At 53.1% G+C, this 26891-nt stretch overlaps 1 protein-coding gene across 4 annotated transcripts in view; it reads left to right on the top strand.

Moving 5' to 3' along the window:
• The first annotated feature begins 3801 nt into the window (after window positions 1–3801).
• RBFOX3 (RNA binding fox-1 homolog 3) overlaps window positions 3802–26891 on the top strand; it is a 440093-nt gene continuing 417003 nt past the window's right edge. For 3 of the 4 annotated variants that reach the window (XM_061389818.1, XM_061389814.1, XM_061389819.1), the window contains exon 1: window positions 3802–3891. The gene's annotated coding sequence lies outside the window, so the exon portion shown is untranslated. Of the gene's footprint in view, window positions 3892–4857; window positions 5151–26891 lie in introns of those variants that run through there. The other variant, XM_061389815.1, reaches the window with a different exon arrangement.

Consider the following 26891-nt stretch of genomic DNA (forward strand, 5'->3'; position numbering starts at 1 on the left):
GTGTGATAATATGCCTTGATATGGGTCAATTTCCATCTGCTCTACTGAGAACTTGGAAACTCATTTCTGGGAAATTTATAGAATTAAATAACTCTTTCAGGCAGGATGGAATGGAAAGAAGGGTTGCTTTTGTATGGGTCCTAGGCCGCCTGAACTGGTCATCTAATTCTTTCATCCTTTCTTATTTTTCTCCTCTTTGTCTTTTTGCTTTGCATTCTGGGATAGCTCCTCCCTTCCATCTTCCAACCTGTCTGTTGAGGGTTTTGTTTCTGTTCTCACACGTTTAATTTTCCAGTCCTTTTTTGTTCTCTAAATGTTCTCCTTAAAATAGCATCCTGCTCTTGGTTCCTAAATGCAATATCTTATCTGCTGTCTTTGAGGATATTAAATGTCTATTTCTCCTCCCTGCCTAATGTCTACTTCTTTGAAGTTGTGCACCACACCCCTAGGTCCCCACCTGGGTGGCTCTTTCTCTCAAAAGCTTTCCCCCAATGTCTGGTAATCCTGGGTTGTCTACTCACATTTAGGGGAAGGGATTGCAGAGCTACCCAAAGGTCTGAGGATTGAGTGGGCTTATCCACTGGGGATTCTCTCTAGGGAGATTGGCTCAGGGCTCTGCTTGGAAACAATAAAATTATATCCATAGGTTTCTCCTAAAATCTGCAGGAGGGGGAAGAGACTTTTCTAGCTTCTTGCCTGGAGGATGTTGGTGCTATGGGGGCTGGGTGGGGCTTTTAGCCTTCAGAGTGAAAGACACCCCTCTGTCACCATGCATGGAGTCCCCCAGGCCACAGAGCCCCTGCTTCACCCTCCTCGAAGAATACCCTTCCATGGTGACCAGCCATCCAGTGATCTGGAGTGGGCAACCATCCAGGATCTGAGGCTCTTTAAACAGATCATCACCACTCCTAGCTGCCTTTTTTTTTTTTTTTTTGCCCACAGTTACCTGTCCCATGGCTCTAAGCCTTTGGAGGTTCTGTTTCTTAGCCCTCCCCATGATGGGGTCAGGACTCAGCTCTGCAAGGCCAAGCACCTCTTGTCCATTTGCCTTCCTGCCTCCCACACTTTGCTGGTGGTTGTCTTTTCTCTGTTCACCAGCTCCTTGGGAGGTTTTCATCTTCAGGAAATCTCTTTTGGTAGTTTTAGTGGGGTTTTCAGAGAGAGTAAAATTAGCTATGTGTGTTCAGTTGTCATTTTAGGCTCTGAGCTAAATCTCCTTTTGCTTCTTTCTTAGTGTTGCAAAGGGCTGTTCCTGGTTCCTCCTTCATGGTCTCATTTTTTTTTTTTTTTTTAATGAAGCTTCCAAGTCAGAGGTTTGTAAAATTCTGTTCAGTCATATCCCAAGACAGGAATCCCCCCTGGCTGATACTAATATGAGGACATACAGTTTGGCCCTGAGCCCCTTTCCTGGGCAGATCCTCATTCCACAGCAACTGGTGCTGAGAGGCCAAAGTCTCTGAGGCTTGTCATGAGGCTCTAGCCTTGCCAGGGCCTCTCCCTGATGGTGATCCCAATGTGCATATCCTGGGGCTGATCCTGCCACCGACACCAACTTCAATCCATGCGCTCAGGTGTCTGCATGGACCTACAGCATGCTGAGCCCTGGCTGGGTCTGGTGGAGCTTGGGAACAAGATTTGGTGCTGTCTTCCGAGAGCTTCTCTGGAATGATCCAGAGGAGTGACTAGTAAAGATCTTGCCTGGGAAGCAAAAGGCCTGCCTATAAGAAGACAGGCGGGTGATGAGGAGTGAGTGGGCCCAGCCACAAGTTGGAGGCCTGGACCATCTGACAGCAGAGGGCAGAGAAAGCCAATTAGGTCTTTTGAGCAGGGACGTTCTATTTCAAATATGGGGGCTGGGGAGAGTTCAATCAACCAAGCAGCTGCCTTGCTGGTGGACAAGGCATATATCCAGTGTTTAGTTGTAGGGCCAAGAAGCTAACTCGAAATTGTGTAGCATGACTCCCACTGACCAAGACAGATCAGTGACCCAGACAGGGAAAAGGGCCAGAAATTAAAAACATCAAGCTCGTGAGTGGACAGTAGCCACCTGTTGTGGACACTATCTGTCCTTGCTCTGCTGGGAAGGCAGCTGGCAGTGCAGAGCCCTGGGCACAGAGGAGCTGAGTTTATATCCCTCCCTTCACTGTCTCTGAGTCCTACAAGCTCCTAACAAACTCCAGACTCCATGACATGGTCTTTGCCTCACACAGAAAAGCAGAACAGTCAGGTACAAGAAGAAATCTGTTCTAGAAGCAGCATCCAGAAGTAAAAGCAACCTGACACAGGTTTTTCATTTGCTTTTAGCTTGAGAGGGCTTCCCTTGTGGCTCAGCTGGTAAAGAATCTGCCTGCAATACGGGAGACCTGAGTTCGATCCCTGGGTTGGGAAGATCCCCTGGAGAAGGAAAAGGCTACCCACTCCAGTATTCTGACCTAGAGAATTCCATGGACTGTATAGTTCTTGGAGTCGCAAAGAGTTGGACACAACTGAGCGACTTTCACTTCACTTAGGTTGAGAATGTCTTTGATGGTTCAGCTCACTTCCATCCCTGCTCTCACCCTTCTGGATGATGCTCCAGGCCTGCATCCGATTGTCTTTTGTGTAGAATCAGGAGCAAGGCTTTGCCTAATTCCGTGGTTCTGTTTGGGACAGTCAAGGCCTCCTGCCTGCCTTTGGTGTGACCTCACTGCTCTCCATGGGTCTCATCCTGCCAGCCCAGATGATCCCTACTCCTCTGGCCCTTAGCTTCTGCTTTCCTTCTGCTCCCCCTCCGGAGGATAGAGACCGTCTCAGAACCTACATCAGGGTCCCTTCCCCTAGGGTGGGGGAGCTGGGAGTGGGGACAGGGAATACTTGCTTTTCTGACTTTAGGCAAATTCTTAGCTGACCTCCTACAAGTGACAGCCCCTCTTCCGCGGCCAAGGTGGAAATGTTTGAATCCGTGTGGTTGGTCAGTGTGGACCTACACCCCAGTGGTGACTCTGTGTGGCTGATTATTCACTCTTGGATTCCCAGGAACGCAAGGCAGGGAATTTCAAGCCCCAGTAAGGAGTAGGTGTGTGGGCAAATTGGAAGAGGAGGCCAGGGGGTGCAGACCGGTGGCAGAGGTTGGGGAGCATTCGCCCTCGATGCCCGAGTCCCATTCTTGGGGCCCGAGTCCCATTCCTAGGGATCCCCAGTGTTGTTCTTTCTTGGCCAGGGCCAGGGTGGCAGGAGGGTAAGGGTCTTGGTAGGGGCTGCCCGGCCTCAGGATCGCTGCAGGGAGTGAGGGAGGGAGGAAGCGACGGGAAGCGGGTCCGGGACCGGAGGGCGGCGCTCGAGGGAAACTGGGCAGCCCCGGGCTTTGGGGTCCTCCGCGCCTCGCCCACCTCTCTCGTGCAGGCTCTGCTCCGGGCCGGAGCTTCGGGCCACAAGGGTGCGTCGGGCCTGCGCTGTCCCCGCCGCGGCCCTCCCCGCCACGCCGCCCTTCCCGGCCGCGCGGCCGCCCGAGCCCCCTCCCTTGCAGCGCGCTGCGCGCTCCGCCAGGGCCGCCGCCGCCGCCGCGTGCTCCTGCTGTCTCTTCGCTCCAGCCGAGCGAGCCAGAGGAGCCGGCGAGAGGGAGAGAGAAAGGGGGAGGAGAGAGGCGAGAGAAAGAGAGAGAGAGAGGGCGGCAGCGAGGCAAGAGCGAGCGCCGAGCCTCCTAGGACAGCGGCCCCTCCGCGGTCCCAGCCGCTCGCGTGGTCGGAGGAGACGCGGTCGCCGCCGCCGCCTGAGCCCGGCCCCGCGATCTCCTCGCCGCCGGCTCGCCGGTGCCCGCGCGGCCCCGGGACGCCGCTGCCCGCTCGGCGGCCGGGATGCAGCCGGGGCATGGCCGCCGGGCCCCTGTCACCTGCCGCGGGGAGCGCTGAGCCCGTGAGTAACCTAGCCCCCGCCGCCCGCGCTTCACCCCTGCGGTGGTCATTACCTTCCCGTGGAGCCGGCTGGGCTCGGGGGTGGGGGTGGGCACGTCCCGGGGAGGGGCGCACCGGACCCCGCAGGGGGAGGCGGGGCTGGTGGGGGCGCGGGGTTGCAGAGCGCGGACGCGGACCGACCCGAGGGCGCTCGGGGAGGGGTGGCGCCCTCGGGGTCAGGGGTCTCCCCGCGGGGTCGGGGCTCTCTGGGTTCCCTCCTGGGCTCGGGTCGCGCGGCACGTGGTCCAGCCCGCGGCCGGAGGGGCGATTTTGTGAATGGGAAGGCCCCGGGGTCGGGCTCCATGGAGACGCCAGGGAGTCCCGCGCACTCGTGGCGTTGATCGTGGCGGCGGTGGTGGTGGCGGCGGTGGCGGCACAGTACCCGGCGTGGGGAACTCCCTGGCGGGGGGAGGCTGAGCGGGAGGAGATCCCGTCCCCGCGGGGCGCGTCCGGGGTACGGAGCTGGAACCTGCGCGGGTGGGAGCGACCCCTGGGCACCCAGTCCTCGGGAACCCTGCCTAAGTCCTCGAGGAGAAGGGTTCACCGGAGGAGTTGATAACCCAAAAGAGTTGTGGGGAGGAAGGGTCTCCCACGGTCCCCTAGAGAGGCCCCGGGCCCGCAGCGTCGCGCTGTGCGCCGGTGTGAAGCGGCAGGGGGCGAGCCGCTAGCAGGGCCCTCCAGGCGGCGGGCTGGGGGCGCTCCCCGCAGAGGGTCGGGAGTCAGAGAGGCTCTGGCGTGAACCCAGGCTGCTTCTCCGAGCTTCGGCCGCCCCCAGGGGCTGGCGCAGCCCGGCGCTGAGGGAAGCTGGCGCGAAGGCGGTCAGGCACACCCAGTCCAAACTTTCTATCCCGGTGGTCTCAGAGGTGGTGAGACTCGCCGGGGAGGGGGGAGGGGTCCAGGGCTCGCCCCCTCGGGAGGGCTGTCTCTGGCGGCACCTCGGGGTGACGCAGCCTCCCCCGGCGCGGAGCCTCTCCGGGTTTGCATCCCCGCAGTGCCCGCGCTGCCGGGGGCCCTCACCGGGTACACGCGGGGACGAGGACGCGGCGCGGGGCGTGGAGGAACATTGGGACCCCATCCCGTCCCAGAGCGGCCCCAGGATCCGAGGTCTGACATAGGGTAGGAGGGATTTACTGGGAGTCCAGGATTTCAGCTCCTCCAGCGGCCGCGGGGTCCGGCGAGGGTGAGGAAAAACTCCTTCCTGACCGAGCTCTCCAGCTTTGGGTAGGGACTGGATTTATTCTTTAATGGTCACTTTAAAAAGGACGCCCGCGGTGCAGCTCACGCTGATGCACGAGACATTCCGCGGTGGAGGAAAAGGACGGGTACGGAGGGACTCAGCCCTACACCTCAGCTGGGGGTGAAGTCGCTTCTCCCTCGCGCCCGGCCGCTAATTTCCAGCTGAAACACCCGCTCGGCTCGGGGGACGCCCTGGGCGCGCGCCCGGGAGCCCGGGGCACTTAGTACAGAGCAGGTAGGAGGCTAATGGAGTGGGGTCGCCAGTATGAGGTCTATCAGCCGGAAGCCGGCTTTGGTTTTACTGGTCTGCAAATAATCATAATAAAAGTATAAACATTGTAGCAGAACCTGCTCATTAAGTGTGCATCTCGGAATTGGGCGGATGTCTTAATTAGGCTGCGTTGTTAACGGGTATATTGCACTAATTAAAACCAGACCCTCCAGGTGAGGGAAGATTGTGAAGGGAGAGAGGGAGAAAAGTTGCAATGGAAGCGCAGCCTGATGGAAGCGGGAGGCAGGCAAGTGGGGGGCCTCTCTGAGGACCGAAGAGCACTGGGACGCGGGGTTTGGGGAGGGCGTGGCAAAGGAGCTCCTTCTGAGCATTAGGCGGGCTTGTCCCACAGTCCCCGTCTCCACCTTGGGGCTCAGAGCTCCATTATGCCCTGAGGTTGGAGGTTGCCACCCCCGTCCCTCCCCAGAGACTGGAGGCCTCTCTGGGTGGGCACTGGGCTCACAGGCACACTCTCCTGGAAGCAGTGCTTAACTGATTTCCCAACCGGGAGCTTCTGAGAGGGTAGAGCAGAGCCCTGGAGAATGAGGTGAGAAGGTCTGGGGGTTAGGAAGCAGAAGCTAGAGTGGAGTTTCTGGTGCTTGGGGCCTGGTGAGGCAGCTGGAAACCAAGGAAGGGGTTTGCCAGAGTCACGTGGGTTGTCTGTGCTGGAGCTGCTGGGCTTTTTTGGCACCACTTGCCCATTTCCAACAGCAATCCCCTCCTCCATTAAAAGAGGACTCGAATGATTGCTCAGATTCCCCCCTCTAGGGGCCTGAGCTTAGAGAGAACTGAGTCCATCCTTGGGCCTTGGGTAGCCTCAGGTCACCTGGGGAAGCTGGAGTCCAGGAACGTCCCCATAGGCCAGGATCTGGCTATGCTGGGCCTTCATTGAAAATGTCTCCTGTCCAGTGCCCTGGGAAAGGAGTCGAAGCTGGTCCGGGTGTATTCATGGCCTTTCCGCAGGGTCCCAGAGGCCAGGCGGGACGGAAGGCTGAGTCCTGGACGGCCCCTGCCACAGGGGGTGCAGCTGGCGGCAGCACCAAGGACAGGGCCAGGGCCCGCAGCCTGCTCTGGTGCCATCCTCCCTGAGGAGGTTGTCCTGGGGCCGCTGGGGGCGCTGCCTCGGCGGTGGCTCTCTTCACCCTGCTGGGGGGAAGGGTTAACCCAATGCCAGCCAAGAGGCAGATTTAGGAAGGAGGCAGATGGGAGGACTCTTGGGTACCACTCTAGAGTGGGCCTCTGTTATGTTCCTGCTACTTGCTAAGCTTTGAGCTCTACCAACGGCTCAAAGAAATGGCTTCCAAGAATTGGAGAGAAATTATGGAGCTCTTTGGTATTTGGGGTGGACTGGGCATGGTATTGGCCAGAGAAAATGCCCGCCCCAAGTCTGGATTGCTCCTTGGCCAGCCTGGTCCAGCTTGGGTACGGCACCTTACTCCTAAGGGCAGAGATACTGGTTGATTTATCCCCACTTCCTCCTGGGCACGTGGCATTATTTGATGCCTGCTTGTAGAATTAGGAGTAAAGGAATGTAAAGGTGAAGGAAGCACCTCTCCCCCCGTACATGTCAGAGTGGTGGTGTGTGGGGTGGGGGGCAATGTAAGGAGCCTGGGGAGCCATGCAGGGAGAAGCGTCTGATTGAGCCTGGAGTGACAGTGAACACGGAATTGAAACACTCTTTTGCAGCGGTTGTGGTGTGGGGTTACCTCATCTAGCCCATCCATGTGCCTGCAATTTTGGTCTTTTTGGTCCTAGCTGTCTCTCTGTGTTTATTTATTTCCACACTCCTGCTTGATACTTTGTTATAAAGACAAATGGAACCTGACTCACAGCTGACATTTGGTGAGGAATTTTTTGTTTTTAAACAAGTGAAGGGGAAAAACCATCCTGAAACTTCCTGCCTTGAACAGAGATGCTATGCTTCTCTGTGGGCACCTGCCTTTCCCTAAATCCCCGCCTGCTGCAGGCTTTTTCTTCTGCAAGCGATGCCGGCTTTATAAACACATCCCATTTGCACCTACATCTTTTTGATTAGCTGCAATGTCTCCCCACGTTCTTTCATAAAGCAGCACGTTATTTTCACAGGTTCATGAAACATTCAGACAGCCTAAACATCTTATTTTTTGCTGCCTCTCTGAAGTAGGTTTCTCTCTGAGCCATCACTGTCTCCTTTTTATTTATAACGTTCTGGTTCCATCTCTCTCTCTCTCTCTCTGTCCGTCTGTGTCTCTTTCTCCTCCCTTTTATGTCTTCTTTTCTCCCTTTTCATTCTGAGTGGTGCAGGCACTTGGTATATGACTTTCTCTTTGAATTACGTATGAGAATTGAGGACAGCTCGCATCTACAGGTGGGATGGGGAGTAACTGAGTACATGGTGAGGTCTTTTCTTTGTGGAGGACTGCAGACAGAAAAACGAGTAGAAATACCTCACTTAAAGAAATACCTTGTGATGTGGACTGGTTTATTAATATAAAATGTACATTTTTAAAGCGCAGCGCACTTAGTAAATGAGTTTGCTGTCGCAGTTTCTCCAACACGTGAGCTGACACCAAAACATGCCTTAGAAGGTGACTTGAGATAATAAAGAGCATAAAATCTGCTACTTCATTTGAAAGCATTTCCTCTAGTAGCCTGGGGAAAGCTCCCAGTATATACATTGCATTTTGGAAAGTGTTGCCAGGGAGCAGGTGAAGCAAAACTGAATGCTATGGCCCAGGAGCCAGGGGAGCCCCACAAGGGACGGCCGCCAGCAGGGCCCGCAAAAGACTGCTAATTTTATTTAGGCTCCAGGGACCTAAAGATGTGCTCACCGTGCGACAGGGGCCCCTCCTTTGGATCTAGTCTTCACCCTTTCTGTGTAGCTCGGGGCTGGGTACTGCTGATTCCACCTGGGGAGTGGGCTATAACTTGCTGGCATCAATTTGTGTGGGATGGGGTGGGGTCTTCAGAGTCTATAGTTTCCTCTGAGGACCAAGAACAAAGCAGTTTGGTTGCAAGTTTTTGAAAGGTCTAATTGTTTAAAGCCAGAGAGAATTCCTAGCAGAAAAAAAGGAGGGGGGAGAATATACATATTTTGAGCAGAATTTTATAAAATATTTCTTTGGTTCATGGCTGTCCAAAGAGCTTCTTCCTAAGATTCTAGAAGAACAGAGGCATGAGTGAAGAACTGCCCGCCCTATGCCTTACCACAACGGTTCCCTCCCAGATCTCCTCCTGATCATCAACCCCGTGTGTCAGGTCTCAGCTGTTGCTCAGGGAAGCCACCCCTTCTGGTCTCTTATCGCTTCGGACTATGCCTGGAAACCAGGAGGAGAGGGCAGGTGGTCAGGTTTGTCTTTTTTTGGCCCTTCAAGAAAATAGTCCTGCTTGCAGGGAAGGAACTGCCTGGGGCACACTCGCTCCCAGCTGGCCCCTGCACAGCTTCATCACATTCCTTTTGGAGGGCCAAGTGGAAATGTAACAGAAGTCTTCTGTATGGAAGAGAAGAGAATTCTGTGTGCCTGTATTTCTCCGAGGCGTCTTGTCTGACACCAAAATTCTTCCACCAAATCAAACAAGCCAGAAGTCAGCCAGGCCCCCGGCTCCCGCACAGGGCTGCCTGTCCATTACAACTACGATGTACCAGTAGTGCCCTGCACAAACCTAGGGACCGTTCAGAGCTCTGTGTGCGAATAGGTGGAGAGCTGCCGCCCTGCTTATTACTGTCTCCTTGTCTGTGACACCAAATGAAACAGAGGGATGGTGGTGACAAGAAGTGTGGTCCTCCAGAGTCTAGGTACTTCCCCTGCACCCCTGAAATTTGCGCCCTGTCTCAGGATAGTTTCCTTTTAGGTAGGGATAATGAGAACACAGAGAGGCACATTGTTCTCGGCAATGAAGGCTCTTTTTATGTAAAAATGTGAAACTCTGTTGAAGCCAAAGAACATAAAGTTTACTTGTATTAAAAAACTGGATACAACTTGGAGAAAGATTTAAAGAGGTATGAATACCTAGGTACATTTAGGAGTAATTTCTCACTAAACTTTAATAGCTCAAGATCCTTCCTGAATCCAAATGAGATGCTTCACTATAGGATCCAAAAGAAAATAACTCCTAATTTTCCTGGAACTTCTCTTTTAAGGGCTGGGTGCAGGGCAATGCTCCAGGGTGTGTACATAAAAGCTTCTGGGCCACTTGAAATCAAAGCTTCTGCTGATGATTTCTCCCCCACCCCTATCCCTCTTTCTTTTGGCAATAGCAAGAAGGGCTTTTTAACCTTCTGTTTTCAGCAAGAGGTGTTAAGATGAATTTTTAATACTTCAGTGAGATCGCCGCACATACCACGGTTTCCCTACTTTTCTCGTCACCTTGAGATGCAAGAAGCAAAAGGAAACTCAGAATGATGCTTCAAGCTGGGTCTGCACACAGGTTCCTGTTGGGTTCCACCCTCTCCTGACTCACTCTCCCATCCTTTCTTTTCCCTGGAGATCTACTCTGAATCTTCATTCAGTTCGTCTCCTTATTAACCGGCACTGGCTTCCCTGAGATTGTGCGTTGTGGCCGTTCCTTCTTGTAAGAACCACCCTTCACCCCTGGGACACACACATTTAGATGCACATTTAAATGGAATGTAACTTCTGGACAGAGCTGTGAGTTAATTACCTTACTTGAGACCTCAAGCCCATTAAGGGTGCAAGGAGCCGATCTGGCACTCGCCTGAGATGTAGCGGGAGGCTGTGTGCAGGGGATGTAAGGTGTGAGGCCAGGTTCTGACTTCCAGGGCGGTGGGACTGACTGCAATATGCCGGAGGGGAGAGCATGTAGACTTCCCAACCCTGTGTCCTGGGTCAAGCTTGTGAAGCCTAGCTTGCTCAGCTGAGAAGAGGGGCAAAGTGATACACGTAAAGGAACTGGTGCACAGTAGGCTTGCAACAGCTGGTGGTGAGCACAGACCTTCCCTGGTGCCATCCGCATGTTGGAGGAATGAGCAAATGTCAGAGTTAAGGAAGTGGATTCTGCACTGTGTCCTTTTGCCACAAGGAGATGATGCTGTTTTAAAACGGTTCCAGATAAAGTCGCAGGTGCTAGGACAGAAACAAGTCTTAGCATTCCTGTATAGGTGAGGATATCCTTACATGCTCAGGGGGCTGATGAGGGTCCCCAGGAGGAACCTGGCAGCTCATGTTCTCAGGAACACTTATGGCCAGGCAGAAAGACACGAGTGAGGGTCTGTCTGTGGGGCTGTGGTCCCAGCGGTCACCCTGTTCATGGCCTCCAGAGGGTGAAGGGGCTTCTGGCCTCTTGAGGTGTGCCCCACTGATGCGCCATCACCCCCTCCCCATGCCTCCACTCCCGGTTGAATGTCAAGGGACACAGAAGGAGGGGGAAGTGCTGGGTGCTTTACTTTCGCAGGAGTGGCTTTGGATTCTAAGAGATGGGGGCCCTAGCTCAATGTCAGCTGGATTCTCCACGAGGAGGAAGAAAAGAAGAATCCTGACCTCCTCCCCTTCCTGGGCGTCTCTGAATCTGAAGATCGCCACTATGGCACTTAACGCTCAGACTGAAGGATTCTATCCCACCTCTGCATTCAGCAAGGAGATGTTTTTGATTCCCAGGACCCAAAGTGTGACAAACCGAAACTCAGTTTTGCAAAACCCATTAGAAATAAACATAAAGTGTACATGCCTTTCTGGAATATTGACTCTCCCTCATTGAAGGGACCACTGTGATGCCATCAGGCACAGCTGGGGCCCCCACTGCAGGGACTGGTGAGGTGGAACCAGGGCCTAAGGGCCTTCTTACCCAGGCTCCTCGTCGATGGGGGTGGGGGCTGTGATTCACCAACTTCCCTCATGTGTCCCCCAAGCTACTCATCGTGGGACTGATAGTGCCTGCAGCATACCTCTTAGGAGTGCTATCCACGGGTACATTAGTCAAGTATTTTAAAATGTTCACAGAAAAGAGAGGTGCTGGAGGAATTTAAGGTGAGAATTATTGTTTTGGGTTGGTGTAATATTATAATCAACACTCCCAAACAGCCAGTGCCTATCAAGTATCATCATTCCAGAAGTCTGTTCGCTACGTTGCCAGCTGTGAACCTTTAACTGCTGACCAAAGGGAAGGAGACAGAGAAGCCGGAGGATGGCCTTTGTTTGGTGAGGGGCTCCATTTCCTTGTCCTAACCTCGGAAGCCCTGAGGTTGGTGTCTGGGACAACAGGATGAAAGGCAGCTTACCAGCATGTCTTTTTTTTGTTTTTGTTTTTTCCCCCTCACAGACTGATCTGTCCTAGAACAGTTGAGAAGAATGCACACAGAATCTACATTCTTTTGACCCTTCCAACATCCGCTGGCCAAGACTGGGATCGCTCCCTAAGGTTGCCTTTGTTTTCGAAAATACGTGTCCAGCTGTATCGGTTCACTGACAATATTGCAGTGATTAGCGCTGGCTGTCCTGACTTGTCTGTGCTTAAGCTTGTAAAACGAATGGTGCATGGGTGCTTTCCCCCACGTAGATGGAAATCCCATTTCAGAAGTAGAACTGTCTGGACAGAACAGATGGGCAAAACCAAAACCAGGTCATCGATATCAGTGCTGACACGTTAAAAGTGCAGCGCGCAGTCCTGCCCTCCCCACACCATTCTTTCCTCGTCAGAAGTCACCACGGAGACTGAGGGAGCGCTAAACCACCTGCCCCCTGCCCATCATGGACATAATCGTATGTTTTGCTCAGATCCTAAGAAGGAAAACCCACAAGACCAGACTTGGAAAATTTCGGGCCCCAAGGATAATTTTTCAGAAAGTAATGAACGCTAGAAAATGAGGGCTATAAAGGAAGTCTTTAGGTAATAATCATAACTATAATGTTCACCACTTTGAAATGCATTAATATAGACTAAAATTACAGAAAATATGAAGTCTGCTGGAGGGGGAAGGAGGCCTGCTTTGGAGCCTGAGGCCAACCTCCTGTGTGCCCGTGGCTTACCCCCCTCCCCCATCTCTTACAGAGAGGTCCCTGTGCTCTCAGCTGGGACCAGTCACACACACAATGAAGGTTGGATGGAGGATAGTATTTCCTCCCCAGTGGGTTCCTTTCAGGGCTGTGCTGTTTTTCAGAAGGCAGGGGAATGCCAAGACTCCCCCGGGGTCTGGCCCACTTCATAGGAGTCAGGCTGCTTGAGAGCTGGGCTCTGTGAGGCCAGTGTGTAGACGCTGGCTCAGGAGGGCATAGCCCAGGGTACCCCATGTACACTGTGCCTACTGCCGCCTCCCCTCCAAGCTGCAGTGAAGACTCGTCTTCAGTACCCTGGGGTTAGGAGCAGACACAGGGCACATGGCCGTGCTCCACCCCTCTGTCTCCCTCCCCGACCCCACCAGCCTCTTTCTCCTGCTCCCCCTCCCCCAGTCCCCGCCTTCACCTTCAAAGCCAGCAGACTGCTCCAGCGGGATGCAGGCGAGGGGCTGGCAATGGCAGGTCAAGCAGCGCTGAGCTCAGAGCAGCCGGGAGGAAAGATTTACGGTTCCTCCCTGCCCTGCTGGATGGACAATTAAAGCCTTGCACGGCTGGAGGAGAGCGGGTCGTTAAGAGTCAGGACGGTCAGAATAAATCAGTCACCTCCACTTAGACGGCTGAGCTAGGCTGCTTCCTGGGGCCTATAGGGCAGGAGTCCCTTGGGTGTGGGTTTGAAGGCTCTGCAATGGACGATTAAAGGATCTGACATGCTCTGGGCTCCATCCGAGACCGGACCTGAAGACCCCAGTGTCTCCTCACAGATGGGGGATGTGCTGCAGGGTCTTCGGCGCAAGTTCTGAGTAACGCATTTGTGTTTTGTCTCCTGAGCAGCTGGTGGGCGAAAGAGCCACAAACTGGAATGTTTGTGGGTCAGAATAGTGGACCCCAACCTGGCAGTAGAGTGTGCGTGTCCATGGATATGTGTGCGTGTGTGTGCACAGGTGTGAGTGTTGGCATGTGTGTGCACGGTGTGTGTGTGTGTGCACACATAGATGTTGTGTGTTCTCACCTCCTGGACACCTGCAGGCTGCACTTGTGTCTCTAAACCCACACAGCCCGCTGCCAGACTGCCTGGGGCGGGTGTCTGAGCAACGGCCAAGCCCAGCCATCGTCCCTCTTCATTTGTTCTGTGTCTGACTTCAGTGCCTTGGAGACTCTGGCAGTTTCCTCAAGGAAACTTTGTCTTTGTGGAAATAAGATGCCAAGCATTCCTCGGCCCTCCTACCGGCTAATTGATGATGTGATCCCGCGTGGGAGCCTTGTCATTCCTGGAAACGCTCTTTATTTCCTGCGTTTCCCCACCTCCTTCCCCGCCCCTCCTGCCTCCCCACTGGGGTCGGCTTTCCACGATGGTGGTGGAGCCACTCCACATGAGCCGCGGGCTGCGGCGTTAGCGGTATTCAGCCAGCCAGCACGCCAGGCCTTTCATTAACTCGGATACTACAATTATGTGCGCCGAAAGGCTGAAAGGGCCATTTAGGATTTTTCTGCTTAAAAAAAAATATATTCCTTTTTTCACAGCCATCTGCCCAGCCCTCTGGGGCCACAGCTGTGACACGGAATGGTGCGTGGCCTTCAAGCACTCCTCGGTGCTCCTGACCCCGACCCTAATCCATCCATTGGCACAGTGGGCAGCAGGGTGGGCGGGGCCCCACCATTGTTCTGCCCTGAGGTGCTTTGCAGACTATTGGTACTGCAGGCCTGGAGGAGTGTGCTTCCTGCTGCGGTGACTTAACTTTTGGCACAGCCAGGGCCACTGAACCGATGGCCGTGTGCATGGCGGGTGTGCCCTGTTGACACGTGAGCATGTCCCTCAGCATGGAGAGGCTGCTCCTGCTGCCTTCGTGGAGAAAGGTCAGTGTCAGGGCTGTGGCTCCCATTTGCTCCCACAGAGGCCACTCGGGCATTTTTGTGGGAGAACGTAGTTTACATGGCTTGTGCTGGCCCCTTGTGTATGCACGTGTGTGAGTGTGTGTGCAACTCTGCCTGTGATTTGCCTCTGATTTTGGAGGAGATTGCCTGACTCTCCCCAGATTGGGTGAGTGGTGTTGTGGGACCTGGTTGGGATCCCCAGGGGTCTGGTTTGACAATCTCTGGACTCCTAGGGAGGAGGAGGCATGGAGATGTGTGGGAGGTGCACTGGCTCCAGGTTACCCCACAGAGAACAGCCACCCAGAGCAGAAACTGGACTTGTGACGGTGGTGCTTGGACAAGACGTGCCTCCCCCTTGGAAGGTAATTGCAAGTCTGGAGACAGCCGCTGCCTTGGATGCAGTACCCAAAAAAACTCATAAAAGTGTTATTCAGGGACCTTGTTATCTTAAAAAAGAAGGAAAGAACCCAAGCACCAAATAACAACCAGCAACTCACAAACTTATTTTTTTAAACTTCCCTGAAGTTGCCATGGTTACCCGCATGCGTGGTTCCTGGCTCTCTTGCTCTAAGTGGAGCGGCTCAGAGTAGGCATTAAACCCTTGGTGCGGGGCTTCCACGGTGTGTCCGCCCATCTGAGGAGCCCGTTTGTGCTCTGGCATGGAGGGAAAGAGTGAGGCTACAGTAGAGATTTTGCAGGACCATAGTGCATGATATTCTAATGTAGCGCTACTGAGACTCTGGAGACAGAATTTGTCTCCCACGCTAAAATAATTATAGCCGGGAGAACAGAGAAGACATCATTCCAGGCCCTTAACGGTGAGGAGTGTGTGTGTGTGTGTGTGTGTGTGTGTGCATGCGTGCACGCGCATGCCTTATTCCCTGGTTCTTCAAGGAGCACTTGTATGTATCCGGCTATACATGTAAGGGCAGCCACGACCTGCCACGTCCCTGCACCTGTCGGCTGTATAGCGTGTATCCAGACCATGCTATGGGATATAAATTTCTGCAGGAGGCTTTGGGGGAGAAGGATGCCAGACCAAGATTCCTTCCAGCCAGACTTCTCTCTACTCAGAGAACAGAGCCCACAGAATGAGTCGAGGCACATTCAGCTGTCTATGGGCTCTCAAGGGGCCCCCTGGGTACCCACGGTCCAAGCTCAGCCTTTGTAGCTGGAACATTAGCTAAAAAAAGAGGAGACCAGGTGGTTGGCCAACTGCCTTGTCACCACCTGCCCTAGAGTCTGACTGCTTTTCTCCCGTGGGCATCTGGCCTCAGGGCTCCAGTGACCTGTAGGGTGTCTCCTCCATGCTGATTGCAAGGTGAAGCTGTTCTCTTTTGACAGACAGTGGGGTGCTGAGGCCAGGGGTGGCCTGGATTTCTCCTATAGGATCTTAGGAATGGTTGGCCAGTGGGTAGATGGTGAAGACAAATGGGGACATTCTAGATTCTTTCACAAGCATGGGACAGGGCATATCTAAGGCTGGTGGGCAACTGGAACTTAACTTGTGCTCCTCACACAAAGGACAGGAGAAGCCATCTTCAGAGGCCCCTTCTCGTGGCTCCCGCTGGGCCTGACAGCACCCTCTATTTCGCAGCACTTTCTGGGAGCGGTAATTAGCACTCATAAGGAAGAATGAAAAGTGATAGATCCTGGTAGGTGTTTGCACATCTGTCTGCTGTGTCAGATTGGAAAGGCTTTGATGGCAGGGACCCTGCTTTCCCCCAGAGCTTGTGGATGCCTCTCTACTCGCAGTATGTTCTTAGTCACTGTTTGTGGGGGTTTTGACAGCTGGCTGGTGGAGGTGTGGAAGCGGGCCTAGTATCCTGTTGCCCTCCATCCACTGGGTCAGCTGGGCCAGCAGCTGAGGGGCCTGAGGGGTTTCTGTGCCTTGGTTCTGTCACTGGAAGGCCTGCCGAGTCCTGGTGGTGGGAGGGTTTGCAGGAGGCCTGGTCCTCCTCCTGGGTGTGTTGTGGGTCTACTCTGTGTCCAGGGGCCTGGAGCTGGGCTGCTGCCAGAGGGGCCATGGGCCCACTGGTCTGTAGGAAAGCCTTGTGGTTTCTGGCTTGGAGAAGAAGTGGTCTCAGCTTCAGCCCTGGGGGTGGCAGAAGTGAGGCGATGCCCCATGGGCTTGGTTGGGCTGTGCATCCAGCCACACCAGCTTCCTCCCCTTCAGCCTGGAAGTGAAGGGACTTGCACTGTGTGCCGCTGTTTTCCCAGAACCAAGGTCAACTGCCAAAGAGAGCAGAATGCCTCCAAAAGTGGGTGGGGAGACCTCAGATGTGTCTCTCAGTCCCATTCTTTGCTGGGCTTGGAGTGAGAAGTAGATGAAAGGGAAAGAACATTCCTAGGAAGATGCTGGAGTCTTCTAGAAGATGCCAGACTATTCTGGAAGAGAGCCTGAGACTCCTTATGTGCATGACCCTGGGTTGGCTGCATCCTGTAGAGTGCAATGTAGCCCGTCTACTGGGGAGTCATCTCGCGATTATTGATGCTAATGGAAAACAGAAGTGAAATGGGTAATTCAAGATGGCAGATGAATCAATATTATTTATATTTAGCTTGTGAATGTGCTGCATATTTCTCCACTGGCAGATTGGCCTTCACAATCATATTTTGCAGAATCCAAGAATCTGCTGTCGTCGGGCCAAGGGCTGCCACCTTGCTCTCCTTCCAGGAGAGTTGTTGGAACACACGCACTCGATCCCCTCGTGACTTGGCCACCAGCACAGAGGGAAGCGCCAGACCATCCTTACTAACACCTGCCCTTTCCCCATCTCTCAAAGGTCTCCTACTGCTGACAAACCTCCTGTAGCGGGGACTGTGTAAAAAACGATTAGAAAGAATGGTTTATTCAAACAGTGAGTTTTATGCAGCTGTTTTAGATGATGTGGAAAGAAAGCCACAGTGCAGTGTAACTGGAAACGGAAGTCGGCAGAACAATCTGTGTCCTTTAATATGGAAACAAATACATATACTGTCTTGTATTCTCAAGACACAGTAGGTGCTCAGCGTGCACTTGCTGGAGGCTCAGTTAGGGGCATGGGCCCCAGTGCGGGTGGATGGGCCTGCTCGAGGGGCCCACATCTCCCATCTTCAGTGGAAGATGCCAGTCTCTTCTCTCCCCTGCCATCAGCATCTCAATCTATGCACCAGTGCTCTTTGGCACCAAAGTTTAAAAAAATGACCTTTGATTTCTAAGGTGCCTTACTTTAGACCTTGTATCGATTGACAATTTTATATTGAACAATTGGCTGAGCTCACACTGTCCTCCCAGAAGAACACCGTGAAGTCACACAGACTCAGGGTAGGACCAGGGACTTGGGGCGGGGAGGCTTGCTGGCTGTGCAGGGTGCATGCTCAGGGGCTAGGTGGCTGCAGGCCTGGGGGGCTCTGTGTGTGCCTCTGCTTGTCCAGGGTCCTGCGGTGCCTGCTTTAAATACCCAACCAGAATCAAGGCTCTCGAGTTGACTTGTAGGGGGAGAAGAAAAACAGGATATGGAGAGGGGCTGATTGATGGTGAGGAAAAGATGCTTCCAGAGAATGTCTCAAGATCTGGAGGCAACGATCTAGTTCCTCCTGTCTTTCCCGTGGTCTGAGAGCTTCTGGAGGGTGCTGTCCCATAGCTTTTTTGGCAGAACCGTCTAGAATGAAGGCTTGTTCCTGACTCACATCCTCAATCCCAGAAAGCTCCTGCAGGTTTTAAGGAGCATCTCGCACCAGCTCAGCCCTTAGCTCTTGGATTCTTCTACTTCCAGCAACAAGAGTAGAGGAAAGGGCCACAGCCTCTCACCTCCCTGGCACATAGCAGATGTTTAATAGACACTTAAAGTACGTGTGGGGGAGGACTGTCCTTCTGCCCTGAGAATGCAGACTGACAGCTTCCTTTTCCTCAGTAACATCTCTCCCTCTATATCCCCATAAACCTTAAAACAACTAACTCAGGAAGAGGGAAGAAGCAGGGAGGGAGAGGGTAGGACTGATGGATTCCCCAGGTATCCAGATCCAGTGAGCCTCTTCCGCAAGCAGTTTTTGGTTTCTGTCCTAGAGCCCGCTGGTCCCCTTCTTCTATTTCCTCTGCTGGCCCTCAGGACTGGAGTAGGCTGGCAGGAGAACACGTGCTGGGCCGGAGCTGGTGACCTTCTGTCCAGAGCTGGGACCTGAGCTTGTGCCTGGCGTAGCCATCAGGTTCTGTTGCTCCCGCTTCTCTCTCTAGTCATTTTAAAAACCAAGACACTAAAAGAAAACTAACATTGGAAGGAGACACGATCATATCACAGAGTTATCTAACGCTATCAGGCCACTCTGGTGCCCAGAAATTAGATTATTTTAGAATTCCATCAAATTAAGGGAGGATTCTTCTCTCTGGTTCCCGTCTCCCTGCCCCTTCCTCTCGGTGTCCCTCTCTCCTCTTGCCCATCCCTCCCTGCCGATGAAAGATTTTCTGGCGGTGTCAAGGCAATGTGACCTGGTTCTGTAATAAAGAGGAGGCTTATTAGAATTAAGGCCTAACAGCGTTAAAAAAGCAATCTTTGCAAGATTGAGGCCACGGGGGAATTGTAAATTCTCAGCAAAGACCTCATTTAAGGATTGGAATAAAAACTTGACACGCATGTGCGGGTGTGCACACATGAAGGGGTCCTCGCTAAACAAAAGAGGCTTAGTTAAAAGAAAAAAGGGCAAAGGGGAGCGGGAAGGCTTGGGGCAGAGGGGTAGGAGGGTGGTGTCCCTGCACCTGGCCCCAGGCGGGGGCCTCCTGGGTCGTTTTGCCGGCTAGGGGAGGGCTGTCCTTCTGTGGAAGTCTCTGCACCCAGACCTCTCCTGGAGCAGCTGCCCCCCTGCCTCTGTCACCTGAGGACGGCGTCAGGCAAACGAAGCTGTGTGCCACCCTAGCCCCGGGTGTCCGGGGCTGTCATTCTAGATTGAGTGGCTGGGGTCCCTCCTCTCGCTGCCAGTCATGTTTCTTATCTGGCTGTTGCTTTGGTTTAGGGTCTGCCAGGGCAGGGCTGTGGATGATGGCAGCCTGTGTCTGGCCCCCTCTGGGCAGGGAAGAGGTGAGTGGCAGAGATTTAAGCCTAAGGTGATGCTGTCAGTGGAGGAGACAGTCTGGATACACTGAGTTTGCAGGTTCACTTACCTATCATCTTAGTCCTGTTCAGGGCTGCTCTAACAGAACAGCACAGATCAGGTGACCTATGAACCACACTCACGTGTTTCAGTTCTGGAGACTGGAGTCTGAGATCAAGGCACTGGCAGATCCAGTGTCTGGTGGGGACCCGCTTCCTGGTTCATCGCTGGCGCCTTCTGGCTCAGTCCACACTGGTGGGAAGGGGTGAGGGAGCTCCCTGGGATTTCTTCTGTAAGGACACTAATTCCCTCATCACTAATCACCTCCCAGAGGCCCCACCTCCTAATACCAACACATTGGGGGTTAGGATTTAACATATGAATCTGGAGGAGACACAAAATACCTGTCAGAGGTCACTTCTTGCAGTAATCAGTCTCATGAAGTTTTACTTGAAAAGCTGGCCTTCAAGAGACAGGCTGGGGGGGCGTGGAGGTGGGGACACATGCTCCCGCGAAACAGACTATTGCCTTGCTTCTGCTTGGGACTGCTGCGGGAGAGTGCGTCCCTCGGAGGCCTCTGGGCTCACCCCCATTGGGCAGCTGTGGCCATAGCCTGCATGTTGGCAGCTCCTGCTCTGGGCATCTGCACTTCTCTGCCCTGCTCTTTCAGGAGGATGGGGTGGGACATGGGGCTTCTGTGGGGACTGTGCTGCTTTATTGCTTTGGGCTGTGCATGGCACACAGGAGGTGTGCAGTGAGGATTTGTGTGCTGATGAGTCTGGACCTGGTGCCCTTGCCTTTCTAGGCAGTGGACCACGGCTGGGGGGCCCTTGCTTTTGGTGCCAGGATTGGTCATAGGAAGGTGTCCCCCCACTCCCAGGAATTCCATAAGTGCAAAGTGGTTGTGCCCAATATTCTGAGTTACAAATAAAAGGCAGCCCCTGGGGAAGGTGAGCTCAGTCCAGCCTTGACTCGTGAAACATTAGCCAGAGGCTACCTGGCCCGGGATGGACACATTGCAATGGATGCCAGCCCCTGGGATCCCGGGGGCAGGTGCTCAGGGGTCTCTCTTGATGCACCTCTCCTGGAGGGACTCCTCAGTCCGGGATCTGTGTCCCAGGACAGCAAGATGCGGAAGGGGGTACAGCCAGGTCTGTGCTGAAAAACACACCAGAAGTTTGAGGACAGGGGACAGCTCCCTCCTTTCAGGGCCCAGCCTTGCCCTCAGAAGTCATTACAGGCTTATTCTGTGCTTTGGGAAGTGGGACCGCTGGGATCTCTGGCAAGTCAGCCTCAGTCTCGAGCCTCTCTCTCCATAAGAGTTTCATTGAAGATTTCTCTGAGGTTTGGGCGGGGTCCACTCTAGTCTTCTTTCTTGACGTGGGTGACGGTGAGAAAGCTTCTCCCAGGGCTGCTCCCAGGAATTGAGGCAGAATCTCAAGAGGACAGATCTCTTTACCTGCTTCACTGACAGGGAGACATGGCCAAGATGACCTTTATTAGTATCCCTGACCTTCAACTTTCTTTCCGGGGCGGGGGAGCCATCTCTTTTCCCATGGTCCAGTTGGGATGGACTTCTTTAGACCACGTTTCTAGCCCCAAAGGGCCACCAAGGAAGACAGTTTGTGTTTCAGGGCATTAAAAAATATCGGAGGGGGTTGGGAAGGAAATAATCATCCTAAACTTGGCAACAAATAGACTGCAATTTTTGGAAGCTTATCTGTGTGAAGAATGAGTTTTCAGCTCTGCAGGAATATTCATTTGCCTCTTAAACAAAGGGCAATTATATGCAATCCTTCTCTGCTTTTGTTGGCTTCCCAAGAAGGATCTGGAGTTGGTCCCTCCACCCCAGTTTCCACCCTCTTAGAACGATAGGTTGAGAAAGTTTCAAAATGACTGCTCATAGTTTACTGTCGTGATGTGTGTCTATCAACCACCCGGGCCTGGTCATCCGGGGTCCTTATCCTGGGCAATGACAGATCAGGACAGTAAATGAGGAGTTGGGAGACAGTTCAGAGTGGAGGAGAATTAGAAAGGAGGGGGCAGGTTGGGGCCAGTTCAGTTCAGTCACTCAGTCGTGTCTGATTCTTTGCGACCTCATGGACTGCAGCACGCCAGGCCTCCCTGTCCATCACCAACTCCTGGATCTTGCTAAAACTCATGTCCATCGAGTCGGTGATGCCATCCAACCATCTCATCCTCTGTTGTGCCTTTCTCCTTCGAGAAGTGTTGGCGCAAAGGTGAGACAAATTGAGGTGAAGAGGAAGCAGCCCCAAATGCACGGATTTTCTCTCTGGGGGTCCCACAGCCTTAGGAGCTGCTGTACCCCCACCCTTCCAGGAAAGGCGTGAGGAGGGGAGGCGAGGGGAGGGGAAGGGAGGGAGCCCAAGGCTTCTCTTTGTCCTCCTCCTTCTCTTTTCTTTTCTTTTTTAATCCCAGGGCTTCTTTCTCCAGAAGCTGTCATTTTGTATAAACCTCTGACCGAGGCACAGGCATTCTCACTGCCGAAATCTCCATATCAAACACAGGCATCCACTGTGGAACTGACAGCCACCCCCCCCACCCTGGCGGTGGGGCTTAGAGAGGCTGGAAGGACAAACACCAGCCCCCACCCCCACTCTGTCCTCCACGCCTGTGCTTGGGTGATGCAGGATGGATTGAGCGAGGTGACCCAGTCTGTCCTGAGCACCTTCCTCAGGCCTCTTGGGTGAGATGAGGGGGCAATTCTTGTTCCTTCCCGCCATCTCTGATAGGTGTGCGAAGCCCACCTGCCCTCCCAGGGGGCACACAGGAGCCTGAGGGAAAGAGGGGAGAATTGTGTCCCCCCAAAAAGATATGCTGAAGTCATAAACACCAGTACCTGGTGCAGCCTAAAGAGGCACCAAGCTGCCCTTGGAAAGGCTTCAGTCCTAGGGGCATGATGAAGCCCAGGAGGTCTTGCAGTGAGGGTGGGACCTGGGCCACGTTAAAGCAAAAAGCATTTGTTTATGAACATTATAGTGGGCTCAAGCGCCAGATCTGGATTCACCCCTGCCATCCCCAACACTGGAAACTCCTACTCATGCTTTAAGACCCAATTCAAATGTCCCCTTCTCCCATGAAATGGGGCTTCCCTGGTGGCTCAAATGGTACGACCCAGGTTCTATCCATAGTCAGGAAGATCCCCCAGAGAAGGGAATGGCAACCCACTCCAGTATTCTTACCTGGAGAATTTCATGGACAGAGGAGCCTAACAGGCTACAGTCCATGTGATTGCAAAGAGTCAGACATGACTGAGTGACTAACACACACACACACACACACCCATGAAGTGGTCCTGCCCTGATTGCTGCAGTGGCTTCTTCATCTGTTCTCCTGCAGCCCCTCCCCTGCCTCCAAGTGGGACCTGGACTGGGGCGGCTCGTATAATTTTCTGGAGACGTACCCTATTCCTCTGGGTGCCCAGACCCTTCCTATGGCTGCATTTCCCAAGGTGTGGCTCCTGGATCACACTGTGTTTCTTGAAAAAGGCAGGTTCCCAAGCCAGATTCCACCTTCGGCCAGCATAGTCAGTAGAAACCAGTTCCCTGCAAGGTCCTGAAGGATGCCATGTATTGAGACTGGAGGGTGGGGTTAGGTGGCATCCAGGTGGGCTTCTGAGGTGCTTGTGGGAGAGGCTTTCAAGCTGGGCCTCTGTTTGGCTGGGTGGCTTCTGCAGTCCTGGGCTGCAGGATCTTACTGGACAGCCCCACAGGTTGGTAAGTGAGGCTGGTGTTCTGGTGGTCATGACTTCATGGTTACTTTGCTCCCCTTCTCCACTCCCTACTCCTGAGCAGAAGGGTTGCCCCATTATTGTGGTCAGAGGGCTCTACGTTATGATTAAAATAGTAGAACCCCTGCAGGTCCATCTTACAGAGAACTACAAGGTGGAGGTTTGGGGACCGGTCTGGTCCTGCACCCCTCACAAGAATGATATGAGGGTCACACATGACAGAGCGTGTGGAGGGGCACTGGCTGTACAGTGACCCACGATGTCCCCGTGTTCCCCTCTCCCCACATTGTCTCTTTGTTTTGTTGACTGGAGGGGTCTTGCAGAGCTGGTGCACCAAAGGGTGGGTGTTCAGGGCCTCTATTGTTCATCTCTCTGCCTTGAACACACCTGCCACATAATTTTGGGGGCTGGCCAGTTGTTTAGTTAATTTCAAATGGCCTTGCCAGGACCAGTTTTCTCCATCTGCAGCAGCAAAAGGAAAAAAAAATTATTTTAAACCTCCAGCATGGAATTTTCCCAGTTATTTTAAATAAGTTTCATTTATTTGTGCTTGGCATTCAGATAAGAATTACCAGCCTCGCACAGATGCAAATTCAGAGTCATAAAAGGAATATTGACAGCAATTGCAACCACGTCACCATCTCTCTTGCGATCAAATAAATGCCCTGGCTGCCGTCAGAGGAAAATGTAGCATTTGAAAAGCTGCAGGAGAACACACTCTCCAACAAACAAAACAAGTCTCTCTGGAGAAACGCAGGAAAGGATGCTTCTGAGAACTCTGCAGGGACATTCCAAACAGCTCCTTACACTTCTGATTGAAAATATATTAAAAGAAAAATTTAAACCAAAGACTCACCAAGTAAATCAATTATAAACCCTGCTAGACTGAATTTAGCTGTGTGTCTCTGTTGGATTCTATCTAATACTGAAAAGCAGAATGAAATTGTGGAGCATCTTCCTTCCTTTAGGGCAAGAGTATCAGTTAGCTTCAGCTGTGTAACAAATGAGCCCCCTAACTCAGAAACTTGAAACAACAGTTATTTCTTCTTGCTCATGAGTCTGTAGATCAGCTGGTTACCTATGTTAATCTGGTCCGTGCCTGACTGTTCTTGGCTGGGCTCTCTAGTGGATTTGTGGCCATTTGGTGGAAGGGCTGGAGATTTACAGCACTTGAGGACTGGTTCCTGCTTCACACAGCTTTCCATTCTCCAGAGAGGTAGCTCAGGCTGGGTTCCAAGGCAGGAAATGGAAGTGAGCAAGGCCTGTTGAGAACCAGGCATGGAGCTGGCCCACCACCATTCGCATGGCCTCTTTTGTCCTATGTGTCTGGAGGCTAGCCCTGATTCCAGGGGCGAAGACATAGACTCCACTTGTTTGTGGGAGGAGCCTTAATGTCTCATTGCAAAGGGAGTGTCTACATGAGGCAGGAATGATCAGGGGTTTTTGAAATCAGTGTTCCCAGAGTGGAAGTGTTGTCACTGGGAGATACTCCAGTCTTGAAGGGATGGCCTAGACAATGGACAGGCTGGTCAGTGGGCACTTGAGTTTGGTTGGGAGTGGGTCAGTACTGCCAAGATGCGTGGAGACTTAGTCAGTGGGGGGTCATGTCCAAGTTCAACCGCCCGTCCAGTCCAAGCTCCCTTCTCAGCCCTCCCCCGAGCCTGTACTAATATCAGCTCTCCTTTCTTGGAGCTTGTTGTGCTTACTTGTTCATAACGTGTTCACCTCCTGGGCTTATTCTCTCTGCTGGCCCTTTGCTGGTGGTTCCTGGTGCCTTGATCCTCTCTTTCTGCTCTCCCTGGGCTGGGGATCTCCCTGAGCTGGGCCTTCAGCTGCCACCCAAGTCCTGATTCTCCTGCCTGAACCCCCATCCTCCTGGGGCCTGTTCAGGCATCCTCTTCAGGCTTCACATGTCCAAATGTATAAGCCTTCCTCTGAGTCTGGCCCTCTCCATTTCAGCAGATGGCACCTCTGTCCCCTTCCACCACAAACCAGAAGCCTAGAATTCCTCCCAGCATCTTCACCTTTCTCTCCAGTCCTGCTCGTTTCTCTCCTTTGCCACAGAAGCCACCTTCTCTAGTCTTGACTGCGTCCGTCACCTCCCATCTGCTGGTCAGGCCGAGGCTGCAGAGTAGGGGAAGTAGACTGGGGAGTAGGGTGGCTAGAAAATCTTTGAAAAATGCAAATCAGATCATACTGATCCACTTCTTAGAGTGCTTTAATGGCTTTAATGTTCTCAGGATACACACAAAAATCCTGAGGGGCTTCTAGCTGACTTCAGCAGCCACTGCTGGGACCATCCTACCTCCTGGCCTTTTAGTTTCTCACACAATCTGTGCTCCTTGGAGCCTCGGGACCTTTGCACAGGCTTTCCTTCTGCTCGGAGAGCTCAGTCTTCCTCTCCCCATTTACTTTGTCATTAATCTCAACCTTGTCATTAATCTCAATTAATCCCAACTCCCTTTACCTTGTCATTCATCCTATTAGCCTTCAGATCTCAGTCTGTTAGTCATTTCTGTAAGGAAGCCTTCCTTGACTGCTCCCCACATGAGGCTGCAGCTAGCTTTTCCTATTCCCCCAGCAGGTCTCCCTGACCACAGTTGCTGTGCAATCACTGCAGTGTGCTGACAGCCCTCTGCCTTTTGCAGGACCAGGAGCCATTTGGTCTGAGTCACCACAGTGTCTTCAGAATGGGCCATGGTGCCTGCTTCCGAAAAACCCAATAAATGGTTGAGATCAATGGATAAACATGTCAAAGATGACTACACACATCAGCTACTGGGTCCCCAAAACAATCCTGTGAAATGGGCATCTTTGGCTCTGCTTTACTGAGAAGAAACCAAGGCATAGGAGGCTATGGTCATAGGGAGAGGAAAAGGGGTCAGAGCCATGCTGCGTCAGGACAGAAGGTGTCCCCTCCCTGGAGCACCCAGTGCTTAGATGCTGTAGTTTTATTATTTGGTTTTTATGTTTTGGGCCTTAATCCCTGACAGGATCCCTTAGGAATGGAGTCTTGACTGTCCCCTGCCTTGCCCATGACAGCTTATCCCTGAGAAGCTCTGCCTGGGGGTAGGGTACAGCAGGCCATTCTGGGTACCAGTGGTCCACAGCTCTGGTTGAGGCAAAACTAAAGAATGACCACACCTCAGAAACCACATTTAGCCACAACCCAGGTGGCAGCATGCACTGGGGGCTGCTGATAACTCAGGTCCCTCCAGGAAATGCATGTGGAGCTGCATTTTACTGAGAAGAAAAAGATCTTGTTTGGTATTCCCAAGTCATTAGTGAAGGACAAAGGGAGGCATGGGGAGGTGGGAGGGAAGCACCCATGGGGAAGTGGGGGGAATGCCCACTTTTCCAAGGCCAGATACGCACACACACACCTGTGCATACACTCTCACAATGCACGCACACATGTGTGCACACACAATCCCAATGTGTGCACACACAGTGCACGCACACATACCCGTGCATGCACGTGCACTCACACATGCACATGTGTGTGTGCAGGGCACTAGCAGAGAGGTTACCTTGCCTCAGGGTTAGCATAATACATTAAAGGTTCTCCAAAGTGGCCCGAGTTCCAAGGCAGCATCCGTGGAAACCAAGCCAAGTCCCTTCTGGGTCCAGCTTCCCAGCTCCTTGGAACAGCAAGCAGTCTCCCTTGCCAGGTCCGGAGCAGGTGGCACCTGCTCCCCCAGGCTGTGTGGGCACAGGAACAGCCCTTCTCCCCTCCCTGTTGGGAAACCAGATGGAAATCCTATCCTATAGCTCAT

The sequence above is a fragment of the Bos javanicus genome, chromosome 19, assembly GCF_032452875.1.
Source record: "Bos javanicus breed banteng chromosome 19, ARS-OSU_banteng_1.0, whole genome shotgun sequence".
Lineage (NCBI taxonomy): Eukaryota > Metazoa > Chordata > Mammalia > Artiodactyla > Bovidae > Bos > Bos javanicus.